Source organism: Micromys minutus, assembly GCF_963924665.1.
Source record: "Micromys minutus genome assembly, chromosome: 27".
Classification (NCBI taxonomy): domain Eukaryota; kingdom Metazoa; phylum Chordata; class Mammalia; order Rodentia; family Muridae; genus Micromys; species Micromys minutus.
Genome location: NC_137962.1, coordinates 41,181,170 through 41,187,486, shown reverse-complemented (window position 1 = coordinate 41,187,486; position 6,317 = coordinate 41,181,170). Strand labels below are relative to the sequence as shown.

Sequence of the window (6,317 nt, the reverse complement as noted above, 5' to 3'; positions counted from 1 at the left end):
GGTCCAGTGCGCTGCGGCCGCGCGTCCCCCGTCACCAAGCGCAACCCCCCGCCTCCGACTCCGCCCCCGCGAGGACGCTGGCGCCGCCAGGGGGCGCCGCCCGCAAGGCTGCAATGCGCCTGCGCCAGCGCGCAGCCCCTCGGGAGCCCAAAGTGAACCTTGCCTGTGTCGCAGGCCCCGCCCCCAGTGCCGCACTAGCCAGCCTTTGGCTCTCACCTGTACCCACCCACTTCTGGAGGTCTAGATCACCTCGGGTGTGTGCTAATGTGGGTGTGGCGTGACTTCCTTAGATCTAACCCTGCTGGGGTTCCTGAGCTTGAGATTTACCTCTTCCTTGACCCTGGAAAGGTGGCCATTGTCTAAAATATTCTGCGTACTCCATGTTTCCAACTTCCCTTTTTGATTTTCCTCCTTTCATCTCCTTAACTGTTCTCGTGGTAACTCAGACACAGCTTTAAATGCGCCCTCTTTTCTATTTTTTTTTCTAATTTTTTAAAAAACGTGTGTTGTGTCGGAAGCATGTGCACGCACGTGCCAACGGTGTCCGTGTGGAAGTCGGAGGACAACTCCTTTCACCATGGGTTCTAGTGATGGAACTCGCATCCTTAAGCTTGTACAAAGAGCACTTCTAACCCACTGAGCCATCTCCATGGCCCTTTTAAATGTTTATTAATTTTTTAAAATTTGAGGCAGAACTTCATATGGCCCAGGCTGACCTTTAACTTCCTATGTAGCCAAGGATGACTTTGAAATTCTAATCCTCCTGTTTCATCTCTCCTGTGCCTGGATTACAGGCATATGCCACCATAGTCCGGTTTACACTACTGTAGAGCTGGGACCCATTCTACTTGGAAAGCCTTTACCAACTGAGCAACCTCAGCTGCCATTCGGGTTTTTTGTGTTTGAGGAGCTACGTGTACCCAGGCTGGCCTCAAACTTAAGATCTGTCTTTAACTGATTTCAAGTGTGTTTGTCACCCTCCCAGACTTTGCTATATTCAGTTTGTTGTTTGTTTGTGTTTCGGTTTTTTGAGACAGGTTTCTCTGTGTAGCTCTGGCTGTCCTGTAGCTCACTCTGTAGACCAGGCTAGCCTCAAACTTACAGCTATCCACCTGCCTCTACCTCCCTAGTGTTAGAATTACACATAATTGTTTTAAATGGTAAAAAAAAAAAGCATTCAGAATATCTTAATTACTTTGTGTGTATGTGTGTCTGCATGTGTCAAGACCTCCATAGAGATGTCAAGAAACAAAAGAGTTATGTGGATTCTGCTGTTTGGGTCCTGAGGATGGAACTTGGGCCATCAAGCTAGTGGCAAGCACCCTTACCCACTGAGCCATCTCCAGCTCACGTCTTCATTTCCATGATGAGTTATATTTAAATTCTGCTTGCAGTCAAAGAAAACAGCCCGAAGCTCCTCTAGGGCTGGACGCATTCTGCCCATGTCCAGACCCTGAGTAAGAGAGTTCGAGCCCTGGGGATCTTCATTATGCTCACGCTTAGCACTTCCTTGCTGAGTCACCCCATGCTGCTTCTGTTCTGTCTGCAGCTCCCTCAGCAATGCAGTTGGAAACATTCTACATGCTGCAGAAAGAAATACACAAACAGCAAAAGTGGCGGAGCAAGGCAATTTATTATTGCAAAAGTAAATTAACTGGGCTAGCATGTACACCAGAACCGGAAGTTCACTTAATTTTTATCCTAAGGCAGGTGATGACTGTGTCTTTCTTCCTATTGCCCGGGGTCACCTCATAGTCTTTGCTGATTAAAAGACTCAGCACAACATGAAGTCAATGAAGGGAGAGGGTAAGGTGTCCACGGTTACAGGTCAAGTTTGGGAATTGGAGGAGGGTGGGGCTTTATGGAAGGAAAAGCTTTACTAGGCAGAAGAAAGTAAAAGGTTTGAATTTCTTCACACAGAAGTTTCAGAGGTGTGAGATAGAAGATTGGCCATTACCTTTCATTTAAAAAAAGGTTTTTTTTTTCTTGTTCACCTGAAGTAAGCTGACTCACATTAAACAAGGCCATCTCCTCCCTGCAACTGAAGAAACATCACCAACATGGTTGACTGGATTCCTTGTGAGTGATTTTTGTTTGTTTCAATATTTTTGAGATGTTTATTGTTTTTTATGTCATGTGTTTGCCTGAATGAGTGTATGTCTGTGTACCACATTCATGCAGTGCCTATGGAGACCAGAAGAGGGCATCAGATACCCTGGGATTGGAGTTGCAGACAGTTGTCAGACAGTTGTAGGTGCTGGGAACTGAACCCAGGTTCTTTGGAAGAGCAGTAAGTGTTCTTAACTGTTGAGCCATCTCTCCAACAACGCTTCCCCGGCACACACACACACACACACACACACAGAGCTTCTTTTTTGAGCCTTTGGTTACAAACTTAGAATGATTGCTGCTCACTCCCAGGAAGTCTTGTGTTTTTCTCCAGGAGACTTTCAAAGATAGTGGCCGTTTCATAACATCTCAAACCCCTTTTGTTAGGCCTCCTATTGGAGACCAAAAATCTCCTAGTACCAAACTATAGGACTGCTCACACCCATCTCTGACCTCCCACTTTTCCTGTGAAAAGTTTGCAAGCTGTTCTCATTTTGAAGGCTGGACTAGAGTCTGGACTCATTTCTGTTCCTTGAATTATTAATATGTCCATTTCTATTGAACAGTTTTCAAGAACATTCAGATACATTCTAATATTATTCTTTTTTTTCTTACTATATTTTATGTTCATGGGTATCTTGCCAGCAATGTTTGTGCACTGTTTGTGCCCAGTGCTTGTGGAGGTCAGAAAAGGGTGTCAGGTTCCAAAGGAATGGAGTTAACATGGGTTAACTCCCATGTTAACATGGGTCCTCAGAATAACTAACATGGGTCCTCAGAATAACAAGTGCTCATGCTCTTTAATGGCCGAGTATTCTCTAGTCCCTCTAACATTATTCTTTGTAAAACCAAAATGCCTCATTTACTTCCTACCCTCTGTACCCTAAAACACTCTTATTTCATCGGTGACTGTGTCCTGGAAAAACACACCTGGCACCTCCATATCATCTTGTTTTGGTCTTTCCTTGTTCACAATTATGAATGGACACATTCATGTTCCGGGTACTTGTTGAATCCAGCGCCTTCTTCCATTATCACCTTTTTCTTTACCTCTGGGGAACATTCAACACCTTATGGTTGAATGGCCTTTGTTGATAGGAGCTCTGATGCTCAAATTGTCAGGTTGGGAGATTAAGAAATGACCCAATTCTGGGCATGGTGGCACATCCCTTTGATCCCAGCACTTGGGAGGCAGAGGCAGGTGGATCTCAATGAGGTCAGCTTGATCTACATAGTATAGTCTAGGCCAGCCAGGATCGCCTAACATGATCCTGGCTTAAAGAAAAGAAGAAGGGAAGGAGAAGGAAGAATGGGAAGATGTGTCCCCTATTACACTGACGAGGCATACCTCTGGGCATGTCTGTGACAGTGTTTCCTAAGAAGTCCTCTCTCCCTTGTGTTTGTTCTTGTCAGATACTTGGTCACGGTGACAAAAAATCCCACACAGAAGCACTGAGTGTAGAGGGTCCAGGGCTCCCAGGAACTGACCCTCTCTGTTGTCTGCATGTGACACAACAGGTGTCAGTTTGAGCTGAGAGCAGGAGGAATCACATCACAGTTGAGGGAAATGCCACACGTGTCCTCTAGTAAGAGGACTTGTAGTGGGAGAGGAACAGTATGACTACCTTTGCATTTCTCCTCCGATATGATTATAAGTAAGGACTCAGACCCTGGATAAGGGTTTCCTTAGAAGACAGTATAGATCTATGTGTTCATGGGTCTTTTCATCACTGATACAGAAGAGCTGATATAAGGCACAGTGGTGCATACCTATAATCCCAGCACTCAGGAGACAGAGTCAAAAGGAATCACAAGCTGTAGTCTAGTCTGGAATACATTGTAAGATCAGCCAGTGATAACATAACAAGATGGCATCTCAAACACACAGAAACCAAATCTGACATATACCCCAGCCAACTCCCGAGAATGTATAAATACAAAAAAAGCAAAATCAAAAAGAGAGCAAAATTTTTTAAATAAGAGTACCCTAAGGGGGAACAGGGGTAGTGAGGTGGGTCATCTGGTGAGACCACCTGCTGCTATGGGAGAGAATCTCAGTTTGGGTCCTAGCATCCACATGGAAGCTCATAACCATAAGAGCTGCAGTTCTACACCCACTTCAGGCCCCTCTTTTATGAGCACTGTACACATGTGGTATACAAACATACATGTAGGCAAAACACTCATACACAGAAAATAATAATAAATCTAAAACGATTAATTCACAATATCAATTCTAATATTTTTAGGTATATAAAATATTTTTACAGATTTATTTATTTATTATATATAAGTACAATATACTGTAACTGTCTTCAGACACACCAGAAGAGGGCATCATACCTTATTACAGATGGTTGTGAGCCACCATGTGGTTGGTGGGATTTGAACTCAGGACCTCTGGAAGAGCAGTCAGTGCTCTTAACCACTGAGCCAGCTCTCCAGCCCCCTATAAACTATTTATTAACAGCAAAGGCCCAGGAACTCATTTCTTCTTAGATACACCCAGAGTACAGCCCCTGCGGCCAGTGGTCTTGGTGTGCTGACCGCAGACATAAAGGCCCCATAAGTGGCGTAGACCCCTATGGGCTCGATTTTTCTTCAGGCGCTCCAGGTCCTCAGGCAGCTTGTTGCCTAGACCGTTGGCCAGAACCTGGCTGTATTTCCCACCCTTCATATCCTTCTGCCTATCCAAGAACCAGTCTGGGTGGGATCTTGTCCTGTTATGGGTCCACATGATGGTGATCACACGCTCCACCGCATCCTCCGTGAGTTCTCCAGCCCTCTTGGTGAGGTCAATGTCTGCTTTCCTCAACACCACATGAGCGTGTCTCCACCCCACCCCATTAATGGCATCAATGGTGAAGGCTGTTTGCTGTCACCCATCAACGTTGGTGTTGTCATCGCTGTTGGTGCTGTTGACCGCTCTCACAATGTGCTGGAACTTTCTCAGGGATCACTAGAGACATGGCAGCGGCACAAGCAGCGGAGCGTAGAACTCTTGTGCTCTTGTGGAAGCTAGATTATTTTTATTTAAACTTTTTATACAGTATATTTTAATCATGTTTTCTCCTCCCCCAACTTCTCCCAGATCCACCCCCTCCAGAAAATAAATAAATAAAAGAAAGGAAAGAAGAAAGAAAGAGGGAAAATCAAAACAAACAAGAAGACAAAAAATAACAAAAGAAGCCAGGTGTGGTGGCACAGGCTTTTAATCCCAGCACTTGGGAGGCAGATCACACAGATCTCTGTGGGGCCAGCCTGAGCTACAGAGCAAGTTCTAATATAGCCAAGCCTAAACACAGAGAAAGCCTGTCTTGAAAACAACAAATAAATAAATAAAGCACCACCACCACTACCCCCCAACACACAAAAGAAACCCCCACAAAACCAAACAAACAAACACACACCAAAAAAACAAAAAAAAAAAAACAAAAACAAACAAACAAACAAAAAAAACCCATGGAGTCCCTTCTGCTTTACCTGCCCTGGACTGCTCTTGATACCGATAGAGAAAACCGATTCCCCCTTTTCTAGCGGGTATCAAACCCAATTGTCTTCTTGGTTTGGGGTGAGACTTTGTATCCACTTCCCCTTTACTGTCCGGGGATTTTTGTCTCATTTGAATCTATGCAGACCTTGTGCATGCAGTAACAGTCTGTGAGCTGATACACATAGCAGTCCAGTTGTGTCTGGAAGATGCAGTTTCCTTGGAGTCACCCACCATTTCTGGCTCTTACAATCTTTTCACCCCCTCCTCTTCCTCATAGACCCTTGAGCTCTGAGGGTGGGGATCTGATGAAAACATCCCATTTAGGACCAAGTACTCCAAAGTCTCTTATGCTCTCTTCCTGTTGTTCTGTGTTAATTACTATCTACTCTGATGAGGGTTGAGTGAGGCACTGTATAGCAATATGCCATTTAGGGTCATTTTATTGCTCTTTCTGTTGCTTTAGCAGAATAATAATATCAGGTTTCCCACTAGTCTCAGCTTCTTGGCTGCTTTAGCAGTGTCTGCTATACAATCTGTTTCATGGAGTGGGTCTTGTTTGTTTTTAAGATTTATTTATTATATATAAGTGCACTGTAGCTGTCTTCAGACACACCAGAAGAGGGCATCAGATCCCATTACAGATGGTTGTGAGCCACCATGTCGTTGCTGGGAATTGAACTCCGGACTTCTGGAAGAGCAGTCGGTGCTCTTAACC

General features: G+C 44.7%; 1 pseudogene across 1 annotated transcript; it reads right to left on the bottom strand.

Annotated features, from left to right (window-relative positions):
- Positions 1-4,594: 4,594 nt before the first annotated feature.
- Positions 4,595-5,078, bottom strand: LOC308438317 (small ribosomal subunit protein uS13-like; annotated as a pseudogene). Its single transcript has one exon. The product of its transcript is annotated as a small ribosomal subunit protein uS13-like (transcript).
- Between the last annotated feature and the right edge of the window lie 1,239 nt (positions 5,079-6,317).